The 10,000-nt window shown below is 39.9% G+C and overlaps 1 protein-coding gene across 1 annotated transcript in view; it reads left to right on the top strand.

Annotated features, from left to right (window-relative positions):
- grid1a (glutamate receptor, ionotropic, delta 1a) overlaps positions 1-10,000 on the top strand; it is a 269,871-nt gene that overhangs the window by 206,423 nt on the left and 53,448 nt on the right. The gene's annotated exons all lie outside the window — the stretch shown is intronic.

The following is a 10,000-nucleotide window of genomic DNA, read 5'->3' on the forward strand; positions in this document are numbered from 1 at the left end:
TGCACACTGCCTGGGATGTGCAGGACATATGCACACTGTCTGGGATGTGCAGGACATGTGCACACTGTCTGGCGTGTGCAGGTAACCTTCCTCAAAGGTTAAGAATGCCTACGTGTCATTGTATGTATAAATGCTTCAGAAAATATTTTGTACGAGTGTCAAAAGTTAATTTGATTTTGTAACAACACCTTAAAAATGTAAAGGCATCAGACACCATTGAGGTCAGAATCTTCCTTAGAGCTTCCAGGGGGACTGTTTTGGGCACACAGTAAAAGGACCATCAGACATAACTACCATCAGACCTAACTACCATCAGACCTAACTACCGTCAAATCTAACTACCATCAGACCTAACGACCATCAGACCTAACTACCAATGAGATCTAACTGCCATTAGACCTAACTACCATCAGCTCTAACTACCTTCAGATCTAACTACCATCAGACCTAACTACTATCAGACCTAACTACTATCAGATCTAACTACCATCAGATCTAACTACCTTCAGCTCTAACTACCATCAGACCTAACTACCATCAGATATAATTACATTCAGATCTAACTATCTTCAAATCTTCAGACCTAGCTACCTATCTACCTTCAGACCTATCTATCTTCAGACCTGCGTACCTTCAGATGTAACTACCTTCATGGATGCCAAGTAGATTCAAAACAGCTGACATACAGTTCATGATTAGGTAAATTAATCCAAATGTGCACCCAGTCATGACCTATTTCAGGTGGCTGTCGACTAAGGTATGCATATCTCATGTCAGACATGAAAACCATAACTTATGTGATTAATTTCAGTGAACAGAAAGGCTCACTGGGAGCTTTGACTGGGAATACTGGAACTGAACTCCCTTTAGAGCACATTAGAGCCCAGTAACTCCTGTGTGTTCTGATGAAACACATCTAAGGATGTGATGCAACTCAGGTGTCAGTAGTCTTAGAAAGCTTGTTGTTCACCACACTCACCTGATGAACTTTCCAAAGCTTTATTCCAGAGAGCAGATCAATAATCAATAATCAACTTAATCCACCATTGAGCTTCCACAATTTGTCATATTTAGAATGATAATCAGGCCAGGTTGTCGGCAGCCTCCCTGTTAATCTGCACACCTGTGATGCTTGGCCCAAAAGCACTGCATTGTTAGGGAATGGTTGTGTACCCACAGTGACTTTATATGCATTACACATATGTTCCAAAACAGATCATATTAATTACACGGAATCTATATATATAGCATACATTGCATCAAGAAAACTGCATTTTCAATTTATGTAATCTCTGAATCCGTGCATGCGTGTGCGTGTGTGTGTGCGTGCATACGTGCGTGTGAGCGTGCGTGTATATGTTGTCTGCTATGACACACTCAGTATGATATGTGGGTGTGATCAGTGCGAGGATAGTGCAAGGTGACTGTGCACGTTGATCAGTATGGTAGAGACGTGAGGGTGAAAGTGAAGATGTTCTCGTTATTTTTATTTCATTAGCCAGTGAAACTCGTCTTTCTCCTCATGTGCAGTCTGTCAGAGTACCGAATCAGACAGCATGCATATGTCTGTAAAGCAGTACGTCACGTACATACTGGTGTTTCTGGGGCATACATAGTCAATTATTCCTGTTACAGTTTAAATGAAGCAGTTTAATAGTAAGCTAAAGAATATTATTTCCTTTGAGTAACTGCTCCAGTACTGCTTAACATTCAGTACTTAAACTTCTAGTCGTGATATTTTCAGCACTGTTTCAATATTTTTCCCTCTTCTCATGACATGTTTTCAGAGTAAGGATGTGTGTTGTGGAGCACTAAGTGCTGAGGTATTACTGACCTGAGATCAGATCGTCCAGTCAGTCTCCTCTCTGAGGTCAGTCACACAGATTTATAACTGCCTGGAGTTGTCCTGTCCGATCTAACTGTCTATCTTTGAGGTTCGAAGTACTCGAGGTACGACTCAGGCTTTGACCATTGACACCATGGATGGACAGGCTTTTATTATTATTATTATTATTATTATTATTAATAATATTATTATTATTGAACAGGAACCACAAATAACATTTAATATTTTGAGATTCCTTCACGTTCAAATCGGCGTATAATTATAAATATGTAATAAATATCTTGTAAATGATTAATGACCATATCCAAGGTTACTGACCAAGCAGCATGCATGCAGAGCTTTAATGTCCAGGAGACAATGGAAATGCAAGCCAGAAAACACTCTGGACATGAAGATCTGTTCCTAAAGGATGTGTTACATATGCAGGTTCTTTATGATGGTATGACTCAAATATCTAACCTCATCATTTTAATGCTATGCTCACAGTTACTGTGGCAACTGTGACATTTAGCTTTGACAACGTCCTCTTTGTGTGTGTGTGTGTGTTTGCTTACTCTTCGCATTCAAAACATACACACTGTAAACGTCTCATCTGCGGCTCAGTTACAGGAGGAGACAAGGGATCTAGTGGTAGCAAGATGTGGGGTAACACCTCAGGCATGAAAGATGTTCCCAGCTCCCAGAGTCCCGTGGTGTCATGTCGCCATGTTCCACACAGCCAGGCGGTGCTCAGGTGTGGGGTCAGATAGGGGGGTCAGATGGTGTGGGGTCAGATGCAGTGGGGTCATAAAGGGAGCTTGTTTAGTGTTGTTATGATGAACATGGATCAGTATTTTTCTAAATATTGTACAGAAAACAAGTGCCTACAACAAAACGCTCAGCAATACGCGTCTGTTCCATCAGGTATTGCAAATTATTTCTGTGTTTAAATAATAAATGGACCGGCGTTCGGAGCCGAACAAGGGAGCACCTGCTGTCTGCTCTGGCCCCCATGCTTGCTGTAAAATGCTGTTTTGTTGATACATTTCTAAAATGTAAAAACACTCAAAATTTAAAATAAAAATAATCTTATTTTTGGAAAGTAAAAAACTCAGGGTTATAGTTACACTTCCCAACTCCCCAAGCATTCTCTTTCGCCCTCAGTTGCACTCCAATAACATTTATGGTTAGCCTCCATCCTTATAAAAAGCGTTCAAAATTGTGTTTTCTTTATGGCGGGGGAGGCTGTTGTTGTTGTTTTTTTTACATTGCAAATAAGAATTGCCAACCAATACTGGGGGGCAATGTTCCGCTCGCATTTGTTAGATTAATGGCCAGATTTTATTTCCACTGCCTTGACGCCTTGCGCTGTTTTCTGCTCAGCCAGGATCAGAGCCTTCTTCGGGGTAACATTCATTACTGTCCGTAGTCCAGTGGTACAGTTAAAGAACTGAATGATTGAGCATTAAGAATTTTTAAATGAATGGCAAGGCCTTGCATTTTTGTGGTGGTTTTAAAACATGAAATACTTCACGTGACTAGTGATCGTCTGATAAAAAAGCGTCAGTGCTGGCGTGCCTTGACCTGCCCAGCTGGTCCAAGATGTCTTCACACATGGAGGCTGTTTGTGAACAGAAAGGGTCGATTTCATTCTGGTTGCCTGGCTTTGTTCTCAATCCTCCTGGGACGGACGGTCCTTGACGTTTCGCGGCCACGGACGTCTGCGCAGATGAGCCGAGCGTCTCGGGGAGCACGTCCGTGTGTTCCGCAGCCATAAAGCTGGGCAGAGAGTCCTTTCTTTAACCAAGGTCTGGTTCTGGTCACCTAACACCAGCCATCTGCTGGAGAACGTTACCTGCACTGATGGTGCAGCCTCCTGCTGCTACTTACGACTACAACTTCGTGGTACTGGATTATTAACCCTTTTTGCTCTTTTCCACACCCGCGTCCCGCCTCCGTTCGCTCGATGTCACACGTGCGGTTGACGTGTGCGCTCTCTGTGCAATTATCCGCTCTGAATAATATCATCTTTTCTGTGGTGATGGACATTGTTCAAAGTGAATTAAGATTTATCCTCATTTTGCTGTCCATGTGTCATTTTATTGCTCTATGCTGCATTTTTGCAAGTTGTGTTGCATTTTGTTTGTTTTTTTTCAACGTCCATTTGTAAGCATAATACAGGTCAATTGCTTTTAAAATATTTTAGCTGAACATTGCGTGACTGTAGTGTCTCATGTACTATATATTGGGAGTTCTGTTTGATTTCTCAACAAAATATTTGAAAACTATTTTCCCCTTAATCCTAGATTGTTTATTGTAAACCATGAGGAATTTTGTACTGTACCTGACAAAGTTCACCAAACTTGTGAAGCTTGTTATTTCTGATGACCTATCCTTGAAGCCTCTGACATCTGAGTGCCTTCCAGGGAACAAGTGTGTTTTTGAGTCTTCTGAGTACTCTCAGAATTACACAGCAATAATTATGATCCATACATGTCTTCCTTAGCAGACCACCTGTCAGACTGCAGTCACAGTGATGCTCTAGTCATGCCCAGTGGACAGTAGAGGCTAATGGAAACATGTGAAAGATTTGTGATGAAAATAAACATCCTCTCAAACATCTTTTTTTTTTTTTTTTTTTGGTTGGTTGTCTTTTTGTAAGAAATGAACAGATCATTCCTACAAAGTAGCAATGTTACACTCCAAGATACTGTAAAAGTAAAGTAGCTAAGCCACCTGTCTGTTTATATATATATATATATATATATATATATATATATATATATATATATATATATATATAAACAGACAGGTGGCTTAGCTACTGAAAACTATTTGAAAACTATTTTCCCCTTAATCCTAGATTGTTTATTGTAAACCATGAGGAATTTTGTACTGTACCTGACAAAGTTCACCAAACTTGTGAAGTTTGTTATTTCTGAATATAATATATATATATATAGCATATAGTGTGTGTTTATATATGTATATAGTGTGTGTGAATAGCATATAGTGTGTGTGAATATATGTATATATATATATATATATGTGTGTATATATATATATATATATATATATATATATATATATATATATATATATATATATATATAGCATATAGTGTGTGTGAATATATGTATATATATATGTGTGTGTATATATATATATATATATATATATATATATATATATATATATAGTGTATATTTATTTATACATATATATGCTATATACTATACACTACATACTATAAAATATATACTATATACTATACACTATATACTATAAACTATATACTATACACTATACACTATACACTATATACTATAAACTATATACTATATACTATGCACTATATACTATACACTATATACTATAAACTATATACTATACACTATATACTATACAATATATACTATAAACTATATACTATACACTATACACTATATACTATAAATTATATACTATATACTATACACTATACACTATATACTATAAATTATATACTATACACTATATGCTATACACTATATACTATATACTATACACTACATACTATAAAATATATACTATATACTATACACTATATACTATAAACTATATACTATACACTATACACTATATACTATAAACTATATACTATATACTATGCACTATATACTATACACTATATACTATAAACTATATACTATACACTATATACTATACAATATATACTATAAACTATATACTATACACTATACACTATATACTATAAATTATATACTATATACTATACACTATACACTATATACTATATACTATCCAGTGTAAGTATTCATTAGGGTGTTTGCTGACTATTCACTATTCACTATTGCCATATTTTTTTCTTTTTGTTTTTATTCATGTCTTATAAAAGCTATTTGATATATATTCAAATACACACACACACACAGACTCCCACACCCACCCACACACACACACACACACACAAACGCACACACACACACACACACACACACACACACACACACACACACACACACACACATACACACACACACACACACACACACACACACACACACAAACACACACACACACACACACACACACACACACACACACACACACACACATATTTGCATATCAGGTATTTTTATCTGGTTTTTATTCTGCACCCAGTCCACCAGGACTATAGATACCTGCTAATTAGACACCCTGGCAACATAAAACAAAACTCCACCCCCTCCTACCCCTCTGTCCTGATTCTACACCCCCTCCTACCCCTCTCTCCTGATTCTTCACCCCTTCTACCCCTCTCTCCTGATTCTACACCCCCTGCTACCCCTCTCTCCTGATTCTACACCCCCTCCTACCCCTCTCTCCTGATTCTCCACCCCTTCTACCCCTCTCTCCTGATTCTACACCCCCTGCTACCCCTCTCTCCTGATTCTACACCCCCTCCTACCCCTCTGTCCTGATTCTACACCCCCTGCTACCACTCTCTCCTGATTCTACACCCCCTGCTACCCCTCTCCCCTGATTCTACACCCCCTGCTACCCCTCTGTCCTGATTCTACACCCCCTGCTACCCCTCTGTCCTGATTCTACACCCCCTCCTACCCCTCTGTCCTGATTCTCCACCCCTTCTACCCCTCTCTACTGATTCTACACCCCCTGCTACCACTCTCTCCTGATTCTACACCCCCTCCTACCCCTCTGTCCTGATTCTACACCCCCTCCTTCCCCTCTGTCCTGATTCTACACCCCCTGCTACCACTCTCTCCTGATTCTACACCCCCTCCTACCCCTCTCTCCTGATTCTCCACCCCTCCTACCCCTCTGTCCTGATTCTACACCCCCTCCTACCCCTCTCTCCTGATTCTACACCCCCTGCTACCCCTCTCTCCTGATTCTACACCCCCTCCTACCCCTTTCTCCTGATTCTACACCCCCTGCTACCCCTCTCTCCTGATTCTACACCCCCTGCTACCCCTCTCTCCTGATTCTACACCCCCTGCTACCCCTCTCTCCTGATTCTACACCCCCTGCTACCCCTCTATTCTGACTTTCCATCCTGTTCTCTTCAAAATTGTTTTGACTGGCTGGTAAGGCAATAAAAATCCATTGTTTTTATATTTTGCCCACACATATAGTTCTGTTACTTTGGCCACATAAGGACCTCAGTACTGGGTCTTGTACAGCACGCGTATGATTTATAATACATGGACTCTTTCCAGCAGGGTGTCTGTACAGGGCTATATGATGTATACAGTGCACTCTGTCCTTGGATGTAGCTGATTTCCAAATGGTCGACCCTGACGTGTGTTGTTAAAGGTTTTGTGCATGGCTGCATTAGCAAGAACAGGAGCAGAAGAACAGACTGTTTAGCGTAGCGGGCGTTCACACAGCCCCTGCACGCTGCCCATTCAGAGCGTGCTCAGTAGGGACCCCTGTCAAATATTCATATCACACACACATCTGTATGAATTCCTTCTGCTGCATTTGTGTCATTGGGCGGAAATTGAAATCGTGTTATATGGAATGGCAGTTATATTGTCCACTTTAGTTACAATGTGCTCCTTCTTTTCCTGTCTCTCCGCTAAAGAAATAAAGGATAAACACACAGAGTTTGGCACCTCGGCACAATAACCTCCCTCCGTCTCTCAAGCAGGACGCACGCAGAATGGAACGCTAAGAACAGCATGCACTGACATCTGCCTGAATGGAAAAGTTTAGAAAGCTACCTGGCACTAATAAAAAATTATCCAAGATTTTTATATGGTGTCATGAGTTAATGAACAAGTTAACCAGGATGGAAGCAATAGAAATGACTTTCCAAGTTCCTCCTTCTTCTGTATTTTCTCGGAATACCTTGAGCAATAACAAATCTACATTCACTCATGGACAAAAATGTGTGTGTACAGTAGCAAGTGGTATGCTCGCTACAATGGCTACGAGGTAGAGAGCATTTACAGGGACATTCTGAGGTAGAGGTAGAGAGTTTACATGTATTCTGAGGTAGAGAGAGTTTACAGGGACATTCTGAGGTAGAGAGTTTACATGTATTCTGAGGTAGAGAGAGTTTACAGGTACTCTGAGGTACAGAGACTTTCCTGGGACATTCTGAGGTAGAGAGAGTTTACAGGGACACTGTAGGAGTTGACTACTGTGTTACTGTAAGAGATGTAACCAGTTTTACACTGGAGAAACCAAGAGAAGTCTTGCTGATTGGTGTGTTGGACACCTTCAGACCATCAGAACTAAGGGTTTGTCATTTCCACTGGCAAGGCATTTAATACTAATGGACACCGCATTAATGACACGTCTGTTTGCATTGCCAGTTGTTGCTATGGCAGCAATGAAATAGGAAACTCAAAGAAAAATAACTCATTTATACTCTTGAAACTTTAGATTCCTATGGAATGAATGTTAAGATTTAAACATCTGCTTTCTCATATGTAAACTGGCTCCTCCTGCTACTAATTCAGAAGCACTTTGCTCGCACAGCTGATGAAGGAGCTGTGTCCCAATAACGCACACACTCTCAAGGGTTTACATCCATACAAACGTGACAAGACTAAACAGAAGCAGGTGTGTGCTGAATGACATGGGTGTGGTAACAAACGAGACACAGTCAACAAAGACCTCCCACTGCACGTGGCGGGTCATACTACGTGACCTGTGGAAGTTGAGCGTTCCACACCTTACGTATATATATATATATATATATATATATATATATATATATATAAAGGCAGAGAGAGATTTAAAATTGTAGTAAAGTTCCAGAGAAACAGGATGTTTCTGACTGTAACGTTGCTGCAGGACGCACAGACTCCCTTGACAATGTGAAACATTTAATGGCATTAAACATGCACAACAAGGGTGGAACTCACACATAACACTGACGGAAAATATGACTGTACACTTAACGTTAAACACGGAACACCGAAACATTACTAGACGATTACACAAAACAACGTTACGGCTATGATACTCAGAACAGACACAGACGCAGCGACAATGACCAACAAAGGGAGCACACACGGCCCGGGGTTTAAATAGACACGAGACGTTAACATTAAACCTAGAATAGCATACAAGGTGCTTTAAATGCAGTATACATGGAGTATAACAAATGTGGTGTTTTTTGCTTGCTTTGCTGCTAATTCAAACCCCGCGAGCACGTTTTGATGGCGCTAGTTTTGATGTCTGAGCAGTAAAGTGGTGTTTCGCTCTTAGAACCACTGGATTGGATTATGCTTATTGTGGCTTAGATCATTTATAAATATTTTCTTTTAGAGTCATTTCTTGCATGTTTTCCCACCAACTATTGTGTTGGAAACAAATGAATTCATATCCGAAGAGTGACTTTGCGTCTGCTGGCATAATAACTACATCTTTAGGGGCTTAGTGGAGATTTTCTTAAGAAGATGGTTGTAGAATTAGAGATTTCTTAACAGAGTCTGCATTTGTACTTGGAACTATTCTTGCAAACTTACATTAAACTGTAAGAAAGAAGAGGACCCCACTTATCATGCTTAACCACATCCGCCTTGCCAAAGACCACTGGAACACCTGGAACGGACATTTAGAAAGAACAGCATGTGTTTTTGTGACTCACATTTTGCTCCTAGCTTCCAAAATGTATTTATTTAAAAACACAATGCTCATCAGAGCAGCACTAGTAAGTGTAACATTTTGTTTTATAATAAATTATAATCAAGAGAGGTGGGGCTAATAGCAGAATGGTAGCAATCATGATTGACTGGACATATGAATGCACATCAATCAGGTCTGTGTAACAGTAGTGTGTAACAGCAGTGTAACAGTAGTGGGTAACAGCAGCATAACAGTAGTGGGTAACAGTAGTGTAACAGTAGTGTGTAACAGCAGTGTAATAGTACTGGGCAACAGTAGTGTAACAGTAGTGTGTAAGAGTAGTGTGTAACAGTATTGTAAAAGTAGTGTGTAACAGTAGTGTAACAGTAGTGTGTAACAGCAGTGTAAAAGTAGTGGGTAACAGTAGTGTAACACTAGTGTGTAACAGCAGTGTAACAGTACTGGGTAACAGTAGTTTAACAGTAGTGTATCAGTCGTGTGTAACAGCAGTGTAACAGTAGTGTGTAACACAGTTGTAACAGTTGTGTGTAACAATAGTGTGTAACAGTACTGGGTAACAGTAGTTTA

Source organism: Electrophorus electricus, chromosome 13, assembly GCF_013358815.1.
Source record: "Electrophorus electricus isolate fEleEle1 chromosome 13, fEleEle1.pri, whole genome shotgun sequence".
Classification (NCBI taxonomy): domain Eukaryota; kingdom Metazoa; phylum Chordata; class Actinopteri; order Gymnotiformes; family Gymnotidae; genus Electrophorus; species Electrophorus electricus.